Consider the following 11990-nt stretch of genomic DNA (forward strand, 5'->3'; position numbering starts at 1 on the left):
CCCAGGGATCGAGCCCCACTCTCTTGCACTGGCAGGCGGGTTCTTTACAACTGTGCCACCTGTATGTCTCATAAATTTAAAAAATTTCTTGGCGCTTCCCCGGTGGCCCAGTGGTTAAGACTCAATACTTCCGCTGCAGGGGAATGTGGGTTAGATTCCTGGTCAGGAAGTTCTGCATGCTGTGAGGTGTGGCCAAAGAAAAAAAAATTTGTTTTAAAGAAACAAACAAAAAATTTCTTTACCACACAGCCTTCCTAATTTCTGTAGTCTTGCTACCCTCTGGACATGCCACAGATTTATTTGTTTTCAAAATGAGATTTATAAGATTTATAAAACCCAAAGCAAAGATCTGTGTGGTGTATGTCGTCAGCACGAAAAAGAAAAGTGCGACTTGCATGAAAAGTCTCACTTTTACCTCAGAGTGCCTCCTTTTGTTAGCTAATGGTTGTACATACCGATTAAGTGATGTTAGTTATAAATAAAGGTTTCTGTTTGTTTGTTTTCACTTAAAAATCCCCACGTTATCTCCACAGGAGATAACAGCTTGGAGGAAGTAAGTGAATGTGGAACTCAGGCAACCAATCAGAAGAGCCCTCCCCCACCACTACCTTCTTCAGAAACCTTCATAAAACATTCATACAAAGTGTTCTCCTTTAAATTAACTGAGTATTTATCTTAATTCTTCATCTTCTTGATGTTTAACTGTCCCATGGCTTTTCTTATGGGCTTCCCAGGTAGGTCAGCTGGTAAAGAATCTGCCTGCCATGCAGGAGACCCCAGTTCCATTCCTGGGTCGGGAAGATCCCCTGGAGATGGGCTACCCACTCCAGTATTCTTGGGCTTCCATGGTGGCTCAGACAGTAAAGAATCCGCCTGCAATGTGGGATACCTGGGTTCAATCCCTGGGTCGGGAAGATCCCCTGGATGAGGGCATGACAACCCACTCCAGTATTCTTGCATGGAGAATCCCCTCCCATGGACGAGGAGCCTGGCAGGCTACAGTCCATGGGGTTGTGAAGAATTGCACACGACTGAGGGACTAAGCACAGAGCTCAGGCAACCAGTCAGAAGAGCCCCCCAACCCCACTACCTTCCTCGGAAAACTTCATAAAACATTCATGCAAAGTGTTCTCCTTTAAATTAACTGTGTATTTATCTTAATTCTTCATCTTCTTGGTGTTATCCCTCCCACGGCTTTTCTTAATGACATAGATGTTACTGTAGGTCACATTGTAGAAAGCAATTTCAGAGAAAAACTAAAAATGGAGGAAGAACACAGCTGAAGTGAATATATCTTTGTGGCATTAAACCGAAAAAAAGGGGTTATTGTAACTTTATGATGAATCATAACAAGTTGTTAAATGAGGTGCAATTACCTCATTGTGACTAAGCTGCTATCACAGAAATACCATAGACGAGGTGGCTTATCAACAGCAGAAGTGTGCTCCTCACGGTTCCGGAAGCTGTGTTCAGTGCAAGTTCAAGGCAGCGGCAGGTTCACGGTTGGATGAGAGCCGGCTTCCTGGCTCATAGACCGACGGTTCACTGTATCTTCAGGTGGCGGAAGGTGAGGGAATTCTCTGGGGTCTTGTTTATCAGAGCTCTGATCTCATTTATGAGGACAAGGTCGTGTATCCAATCAGCCCCCAAGTCCCATCCCACTGGGGATTAGGCTTCAAGGTGTGAATTGTAGGGTGGGAGGGACCACGTGCACTTTGAATGGATCTTCTGTTCATACCCTTGTATAATTGTACAACATCACGCACAGACTATTCAGGAAATATTGGATTACTAAGTTGTGGACTTCTCCAAATGTTGACCCATTTCATTACACGATATGCAACGCTGCATTCCTTAATATCAGCACCAATGTCATCTGAAAAGTCTTTATAGTGATACCACCAAGCTTATGATGCCTGACACAAGATTTTAAAAAATCTAATGTTTGCTAGAAAGTTCAAAGAAACAAGGGGCTTCCCCGGTGGCTCAAGTGGTAAAGAATCTGCCTGCCAATGCAGGAGAGGCAAGAGACTCGAGTTCCATCCCTGGGTCGGGAAGATCCCCTGGAGGAGGAAATGGCACCCCACTCCAGTATTCATGCTGGGATAATTTACGGGCAGAGGAGGCTGGTGGGCTACAGTCCATGGGATCAAGAGTTGGACACGACTGAGCACCTGACTATGTAGCATCAAAGAAATGAACGTTGTTGGTTGCTTTTCCTTGGTGTGACAAGCTCGCCTGATTCATTTTCAAGAACGTGCCTGCCAAGCAGCCAAGTCTGAATAACCCTAGTTGCCAGCTGTTCTTCCCCGAAGAAAGCAGTGGGTTCAGGGCGCTGCTCAAACAATGGTACGAGTGCTTTTTTCTTGAGATAACCATGGTGGTGGAATGCACAGCAGAAGCGCTTTATGCATGCTTTCTATTTTGTCCTGTGGCCTTTGAAGTGGGCCCATGTACCCTAGAGAGGCACCAGAAACCCACTAGGGCACTGGAAGAAAAGAACAGACATACATAATTTTAAAATGTCATCCTTTTGCCATTTCCACTTTTGTATGTGCTTTGTAGAGCGCCCCGGGCTGACCGCACAGCTGAGGCCGCAGCCCTTGGCGGCCACACAGCACAGGCAGAGCACCTCGGCCTTCCTGGGCTCTAGCCGTGCCCCCCACCCCCACCCCCAGCCCTCTGCTTGTGCCCCCAAGTTGGGGCTCTTGGCCCCCGTGGACAGACGGCTTGTGGTGTTCAGACTCACTCACTGCCTCGGACAACTGCCTTTTAAAAGTTACGGAAGCTTGCAGGCTCTTTCCCTAAGACCTGTCACCAGATTACCTTCAACACCAGCCGGGGCAAAGAACCCTCAAGCTGAAGCTCCCCTCTCCCGCCCACCCAGGTGCAGTGGGAGACTCCAGTGAGTGAAAGTCACTCAGTTGTGTCCAACTCTGAGACCCCATGGACTACACAGTCCATGGAATTCTCCAGGCCAGAATGCTGGATTGGGGAGCCTATCCTTTCTCCAGGGAATCTTCCCAACCCAGGAATTGAACCGGGGTCTCCTGCATTGCAGTTGGAATCTTTACCAGCTGAGCCACAGGGGAGACTAGAACTCTCCATTTCCCTCTGAGAATATACGATATCATCAGTCAAGGCCTTAAATGCTTTCCAAAAAATTCTGGCATTCTTGTCATTTCACTCCCTGTCCCTCACAATGAGCCGCTAATGATTCCTGTTGTGCAAGAGCGAGGTTACCGCCAGGATGAGCGGGGTCCTTCTGCTCTCTGATCTTTCTCAGGTGCTGCTGCTTCTGTGTTTTCTCCCCTGGTTCTGTCCTCGGGCCCAGACCACAGCTGCACACACGGGTTTACATTTCGTCCTAAGACACTGGCTTTAGTCTCCCTGGGGGTTTAGGGAGCTGACAGGGAGGAAGAGCATGCGGGGTCTTTCACTGGCTTTTTCTTTGAGCTCTTGAAGAGGCTTCATTTTGACAGTGACACTCCTGCAGCCAGTGAGCTGTTTACATGGGTGTGAGCATGTCCTGTTGTTCACTTGAAAGGTACAGGAATGACGTTTCTCGAGCCTTCCAAGCCACTTGCCTTTTTCTCTTTTCTCTTTATGCTCTAGCCATAAAGAGGATTCCCTCTCCGACCTTCTGACTCATTTCATTGTGCCTTTCTCCTAAGAGTCTGAAGCGTCTTACTGGAGGGTGTGGGACACCACTGCCTGATCTCAGCAATGCCAGCAAGATTTTTTACTGCATTATCTCTCCTCCCAAATCTCTCTCTTCACCTAATACCCAGATCCCAAATAAAAATCTAATGGATGCAATAAAAGGTTATATTCATCTGTGAGACCCACAAAAGGTAGAATGTTATGATAAAAGGTGAAAAACATAAATGTTGAAAAACACAGAGATTCTAAAGGTATATGAAATAGTAGAATAAAAATTATTTCATCATCAAATACTAGAAACCCACATGGTGGTCAAAGAACAAAATAAGATTTTATGGCTTACGCATCATTCCTCCTCCACAGTACTGCACTCTTCTCTCAAGAGGCTCTTGTTTCAGTGCATTGCAGCTACTTATTTACATGGCTTTGTCACGCGAGTGTATGTTCCTCGGTTCTTTGTCTCGTCACAACAAAGATTTGGAGCGACGGACATTAAAGCCCTCGGCGCGTCACAGCTCTCGGGTCTTGGACAAACCGTGCTACAGCTCTTAGGCAAATCAGTGTTACAGCTCCATTGTATTTAGGAGATAGCAGGAGAATCCAAGACTCGAAGAGAAGAGAGTGGAGGAGTGCGTGGGGAGGGAGAGAGAGAGAGTGAGAGAGAGAGCGAGTGCACACACACGGGAGAAAGAAAGAGAGAGAGTGTGAGAGAGAGAGAGAGACAGAGCAGGCACGCGCGCGAGAGAGTCCATGAGAAAGCGCTTTGGCTCCTCCTTTTATATGTTTTTCCTCCACCTGGGCCTGCCCTATGCAAATTGGGCTTAGCCAGGAGTGCTGTTTGTTCTGCCTGAAGTCTTCACTCTGGTCCTCGACCTTCCTTTGACCTTCCTTGTCTTTTAGCCACCGCCATTTTGGACTCCTTTTCCCTATTCTACCCACCTAACATTCCCCCCTCAAGAGATGGGAGGCCCAGTTCTTTGGGAATAGGGGCGTCGAGGTCTTTCTGGCTACTTCCTGCTGAACTGGGACGACAAGGGGTATTTTCCCTATTCTACCTACCTAACAGCTTGTTCTGTATTCGATTTTGGTTACTTGGGGATAAAAACCAGGTTCTGTTTATCTCCATGTCTCCAGTACCCAGCATGTAGCTTAGAAAACAGTGGATGCTCCATCAAGGTTTATTAACGGGAAGAAGAACAGAAAGTCTTTCTAGGAGAAGAATGCAGAACACCTACTGAGAGAGAAAACTGGAATCTAGCATATTAACTAAACGAAACCCAATGACTTTCTGCATAGCAGAACAGGGTTTGTATGTAGCTACAATGCCATGTTTTTCTCTAGCTTATGGGCTTTCCTGAGAGCTCAGTTGGTAAAGAATTTGCCAGCAATGCCAGAGACGCCAGTTCAATTCCTGGGTTGGGAAGATCCACTGGAGAAGGGAAAGGCTACCCACTCCAGTATTCTGGCCTAGAGAATTCCAAGGACTGTATAGTCCATAGGGTTGCAAAGAGTTGGACACGACTAAGTGACTTTCACTTCACTTCACTTTATTGGAACACATGGAGGATTAACCTACCAAACGGAGAGGGGAGAGATGATGGATGGACATGATATCAGACTCATTGCAGCTGATGAATTTCAGAGTGGTGTTTTTCATATACACGATGTCCTACAGGCTATGAGAATGAAATTAAAATTAAATCAAATTAAGTGCCAAATGTAAAATGCCTTTGAAGCCACCAGGAATGATTTGGGGATATTTTGAGAAGTAAAGATGAGCAAAAGAATAAGCCCAAAATAGTGGGTAACGACATGATCTTTAATAAGAGCTGGAGGAAAGGAAGCTTTCGCCATCATCACCATCCTCCTTCTTCTCCACATCATCATTAAACAAGCAGAAAACAATGTCACTGTTGGGACCCAGGCAAACACCCTCATTAGGAGATGCATTTCAGAGACAGAAGCCCCTTTCATCGCTACATTCTAGAGGCAAATGAGGTAAATAGGTAATGAGATGTAGCTTAGTGCTCATTTTACAGTGTGATTTTAGGAGAGTCATTACTGAAAACCTCCACTAATAAAAGATTCCCCAAGGGGTTGGTATTCTGTTAATATGGAAGGAGATGGAATTCAGGATTTTTATATCTTCTGAAACAGACGGTTATAATTTAAACTTCATGAAATACAGGAAAGAGGAAATGCAATCAAAACCCTTAAAGTCCTAGTTTCTTATTTTCCAGGCCAGAGCCTGCAGTAGAGTCGTATAAATAGTTCTGAGACGGTCTTCTATTTTTCTTCCTTCCTGGAGATAATCTGCAGTGTGTCTGCCTGGACACATCGAATGGTGAGCCAGATGGCATTCCAACATCGCGTTTCTAAAAGCCTGAGCTCTCGTCAGATACACTGGAATGATCTTGAGCTGGTGGAGCAGAAGCCGCGTTAAGGGAAGAAGCTTTGGAATGAAAGGAAGGGGCAAGCATGAAAGAATGCCTTGGAAGGGATATTTCCTTTAAAAGGCAGAAGGAACATCTGAGGGTGAGACGAGGAAAACCTTATACGTATTAAATCTGTCAGGATCCCTATGACGCAGTGTTGCCCTGAGCCAGTCTCAACATTATCAACATATCTTAACAGTAGTGTAAATGCTATATTAGGGTTTGTAAATATTTCACTACCAGGCTTGCTAGCTGCAGGACTTTCCTAACTGAAGTCAAACAGGTCTGAAAGCAGATTATAATGGATTGAAGCAAAGCTAAGGAGCCTCCCTCAGGAGCTGCCAGACGCTATTCCAGGAGACCCACACCTCACTTCAGACTCACGATTTAGTGTGTGAAATCGACCCAGAGCTTCAGTATTTTATGTGTTTATTGTATTTGACTGCACCTTGCAGCTTGCATGATCTTAGTTCCCTGACCAGGGATTGAACCTGGGCCCCGGCAGTGAAAGCCGCGAGGCCTAACCACTGAATCACCAGGGATTTCCCCAGAACTTCAGGATTTAATTTCAGGCTCTACTGTCTCTTAAAACACATCCTTCTTTTATGGGCATCTTTACTGAATTTATTACAATATTGCTTCTGTATTATGTTCTGTTTTTTTGGCCATGAGGCGCGTGGGATCTTAGCCCCCCAATCAGGGATGGAACCTGCACCCCCTACATGGGAAGGCGAAGCCTTAAACCCCTGGACCACCAGCGAGATCCTAAAACACACGTCCTTAGACATCACCTTTTATTCACATCCTCCCAGAGACAGTACAAAATAAGCTGTAGATCGATCACATAGACAGTGAATCACTCAGTGCTTCCGTTTGGGTCCCGAGTATAAGTTTTTGTGTACTTCCATGGTTTGGTGGTGCTAGTGGTAAAGAAGCCACCTGTCAAAGCAGGAGACATGAGAGATGTGGGTTCCATCCCTGGGTCAGGAAGATCCCCTGGAGGAGGGCACAGCAACCCACTCCAGCATTCTTGCCTGGAGAATCCCACGGACAGAGGAGCCTGGCGAGCTGCAGTCCACGGGGTCACAGAGAGTCCGACACGACTGACGCAACACACACATGGTTTTAGCACGTTCACAGATTTGTGCAACCAAACTGTTTTTATGACTGAATAACCTTCCTCTGTGTGGCTCTTCAATGTTTGGTGTATCTATTCACTCGTCGGCAGACATCTGGGTTGTTTCTCCCTATTGTGAACACTGTTGCTATGAACAATCGCGTACAGATACTTGATTTCCATTCTTCTGAGTATATCCCAAAGAGCAGAATCGCTGGATCCTACGCTAACGCTCTGCTTACATTTTGAAATTGTATGCGTTCGTTGTTGGCTGCGCGGGGTCTCTGCAGCTGTGTGCAGGCTTCCTCCAGCGCGGCGAGCGCCGGCTACTCTCCTTCCGGCGCACGGCCTGCTGGGTGTGGCGGCGTCTCCCGTTGCGGAGCGCAGGCTCTTGGGCCGCGTTGTGGTGCCGGGCTTAGCAGCGCCTCAGCATCTGGAATCTTCCTGGACCAGGGACTGAACCCATGTCCCCTGCAATGGCAGGTGGCTTCTTATCCGCTGTTCCGCCAGGACAGTCCTCACACTGGCTGCACCATGTCACATTTCTACGAGCGCAGTACAAGAGTCCCAGTGTCTCCATATCCCAACCAACACTTGTTATTTTCTTGTTTTTGTTTGTTTTATTTATGATGGCCATCCTAGCTGGTATGAGTGTTATCTCATTGTGACTTTGATTTGCATTTCTACAATGACTAATGACGTTGAGCAGCTTTTTAAAAAGGTGCTTGTTGGCTTTTTCTATATCTTCTTTGAAGAAATGTCTGTTCAAGTGTTCTGGTCATTTTTAGATTGGGTTGTTTGTCTTTTAGTTGTTAGAGTTCCTTAAATATTCTAGACAGTAAACACTTATCAAATACACCATAAATATTTTCTCCCATTACTCTCAAACTACTCTCAATAGGGCTGAAAAAGGGACACTGCTAAAAATCATACAAACTTGAAAAAGATACTAAAATTCTAAGATAATTTGTGTTCACTAAAAGATATGTTCCAAAATGGTCATTACTGTTAATGGCCATAAACTGGAAGCAATCCCAAATATCCATCAACAGTACCCGGGGTGAAGGAATTGTTGTATACTCATGCAATGGAACATTGTGATGTCAATGACAATGAACCGTTGCTCCCAAAGCAACACTGACGTACCTTACAAGCATAACACTGAGCCAAAGAAGCCAGACCCTAAAAGGTATATATGGAACCATCTCATTGTACATGTAACATGAGGTTCAAAAACAGACAGGCAAAACTAATCCATCACATAGAAGTCAGGAGAGTAGTATTTTTTAAGAGGTCATTACTGAGTGGAGGACAGGAAGTGGGAGACTCGAGGGTGCTAAGAAGGCCCTATTTCCTGTTCTGGGGAGTGGGTCCAATGTTGTGTTTACTTTGTGAAAACTCACCAAGTTGCATGTTTGTGATTTGTGCACTTTTCCATATGTTATGCTTCCTTTAAAAAAAATATTCAGACAAAGAAAACTTCACTTTAACCCTCTGTATATGGGCTCCCAGAATCTGAGCTCCCAACAAATTAGCTGTTATCTAACTTGAATCTCTCTTCGTTTCCAGTTTATTTTTCTTTTGCCCTGAGCAGATGACAAATAATCCAACCCTCACTTTAGAACGGATAGAAGGTGCTCGTCCTGTGTGTCTCCCTGTGTCTCTGCTGAAACTCTCTGTCACGTCTGTCCCTTCGCCCTCCCTGCTTCCTGCTTTCCTGTGACTCTCCTGCCTTTTCTTCTCTCTCCATCGTGCCCCCCTTCTTTCTCTTCTCTCCCCATTTCTCTTCTCTCCCCACTCTCTTCATGAATGAAGTATACGCGGAGATGGGGAGGAAGTCTTCAGCTTTCATTGCAGACAAATTTACTTTCTCTATTCTTCCGTTTAAAAGCAGGTAAGTTGAAAGTACTCATTTCCCCTATGAAGCACTCTGGCATTCCGGTTGTCCCCATTTTAACTTTCCAAGTTGAAGGCTGCTAAAATACAAATTGTAAGCATTATCAATGATTGCCTCTGGGTGGAAGATTATAGGTGTTTTTTCATATTCCACATGTACTTCGTATATGTATGTTTATTTCTACGTTGGAAAACACATGTACTTGGCTGCAGTCGAGCCTTAGTTGTGGCACACCGGCGTCTTGCTTGTCGTGTTGGGTGGGCCGTGGGCTCAGGAGCTGCGGCACGTGGCTTCCCTGCCCCGTGGCATGTGGCAGGCGGGTCTTAGCGCCCTGACCATGGATCGAACCTGCCTCCCCTGTGCTGGAAGGAGACTGTCAACCACTGAACCACCAGGAAGTCCCCTATTTTACATTCTTTGTAAATATTATTTTCATTATGATGTGAGCAACAAGTTGCCCATGTGTGTTATTCTTTTAGGCTTCACTTTTTTTTGGACTAGTCACACAGCACGTGGCATCATAATTCCCCAACCAGCGATGGAATCCAAGACACCGGAAGTGGAAGCTCGGAGTCTTAACAGCTGGACAGCCAGGGAATCCCAAGCTTTACATTTTTTAAGTTTCAGAAATTAAATTTTTTAGAAAAAACAAATTTTTTAGCCAGCTCTAGCGTTCCTCTTTGGTACTGTGGAACATCATACCAGAGTGATGAGATGCTTATTACTTTCCTAAGTTGTCCATTAGGGTTACCAGGCAAAATAGAGGAGGTCCAGTTACATTTGAAGTTCAGGTAAAAGAAAGAATAATTTTTGCAGCCTAACAAGATTTATTCATTTTTTTATTTGAACTTCAAATGTAACTGGGCCTCTTGTATTTTTATTTGCTAAACCAAACAATCTTAATGTTGATAGTCTTTTTCTGTGGGTCACCATCTTCACTAGAAAGACAAGTTTGTTACCCATGCTAAGTAGAAAATTGGTTGTCAGGCAACGCCAGTGAAGCTCAAGTTTTAGATAGAATTGTTCTAGAGGCATAGAAATCCTTAGAAAATCTTCCTCTTATCACACTGTTGCCAGCCAGAACTTCCTGCGAGTACTAAGCAGCAATGGGAACTTCCACAGAGAGGAGCACAGTCTTTGGAGTCAGATAAAAGTGAAAGTCAATCAGTTGTCTCCGACCTTTGCAACCCCATGGACTGTAGCCCGCCAGGCTCCTCTGTCCATGAAGTTCTCCAGGCAAGGATACTGGAGTGGGTTGCCATTTCCTTCTCCAGGGGATCTTTGAACCCAGTGATCAACCCAGGTCTCCTGCATTTACAACTGATGCACCAGAAAAGCCCAGATTCGTGTAAACCTGGTTCAGATCCTGGCGACATCTTTTACTTGCTTGACGACACTGAGCAGGTGATCGACGTTCATCTGCGAAACACCAGCACTACTACCACAGGCCTTCCGTGAGTCACAGACAGGAAATAAAATACGCAAAATATTTAGCACGTCACTTGCCAGAGATTCAACTTTTTCACAAATGGTAGCTCTTGGTATCATTAGTAAAGAGACAAGGCCCCTTCCTACCACCCCATCGAAGAAAAACCATAAGGTGAACGCACAAATACCTGCAACACCAGCCAGACAGTGATGTGGGTCAAGAGAGGAAAGGGGCCGTGTTGTGAAGGTTTGAGGAGGGACGGTGTTCACTCGACTGGACGTGGCAAGGGGCATGGCGGGCTGCACTGGAAGCTGGCCTAGATTATGGAATTCGGGTCAGGACACGCTAAATGGAGACGCCGCTCTCACCACAGCACAAAGATGGGGAGTAGGAGAGATGTGCAGGGATAGGCAGAGGACTCTCTTGAAAGAAAAAGCAAGGCTGAGGCGCTGTGTCAGGTGACCCACCAGTCTGGACGTGACCTCACATCGCTGGCGTGTTGGCAGAGCCATGACAGATGAGGGTACTTAGAAGATGACTGTGGGGACTTCCCTGGTGGTCCCGTGGCTAAGACTCCATGCTCCCAACGCAGGTTCAATCCCTGGTCGGGGAACTAGATCCTGCAGGCCGTGACGAAGAGCTTGCTTGCCACGACCAAAGGTCCTGCTGCAAAGAAGACTGATGATTCCATGTGCTGCAACTCAAACCTGGGGCAACCAAATAAATTAATGAATTCAGTTCAGTTCAGTCGTTCAGTCGTGTCCTACTCTTTGCGACCCCATGAACTGCAGCACGCCAGGCCTCCCTGTCCATCACCAACTCTCGGAGTTCACCCAAACTCATGTCCATTGAGTCGGTGATGCCATCCAACCATCTCATCCTCTGTCGTCCCCTTCTCCTCCTGCCTTTAATCTTTCCCAGCATCATGGGCTTTTCAAATGAGTCAGTTCTTTGCATCAGGTGGCCAAAGTATTGGAGTTTCAGCTTCAGCATCAGTCCTTCCAATGAATATTCAGGACAATAAACTGTGGACAATTCTGAAAGAGATGGGAATACCAGACCACCTGACCTGCCTCTTGAGAAATCTGTACACAGGTCAGGAAGCAACAGTTAGAACTGGGCATGGAACAACAGACTGGTTCCAAATAGGAAAAGGAGTACGTCAAGGCTGTATATTGTCACCCTGCTTATTTAACTTATATGCAGAGTACATCATGAGAAATGCTGGACTGGAAGAAACACAAGCTGAACTCGATTGCCGGGAGAAATATCAATAACCTCAGATATGCAGATGACACCACCCTTATGGCAGAAAGTGAAGAGGAACTAAAAAGCCTCTTGATGAAAGTGAAAGAGGAGAGTGAAAAAGTTGGCTTAAAGCTCAACATTCAGAAAACTAAGATCATGGCATCTGGTCCCATCACTTCATGGGAAATAGATGGGGAAACA

This window comes from Bison bison, unplaced genomic scaffold, assembly GCF_000754665.1.
Source record: "Bison bison bison isolate TAMUID 2011002044 unplaced genomic scaffold, Bison_UMD1.0 scf7180017864349, whole genome shotgun sequence".
Taxonomy (NCBI): domain Eukaryota; kingdom Metazoa; phylum Chordata; class Mammalia; order Artiodactyla; family Bovidae; genus Bison; species Bison bison.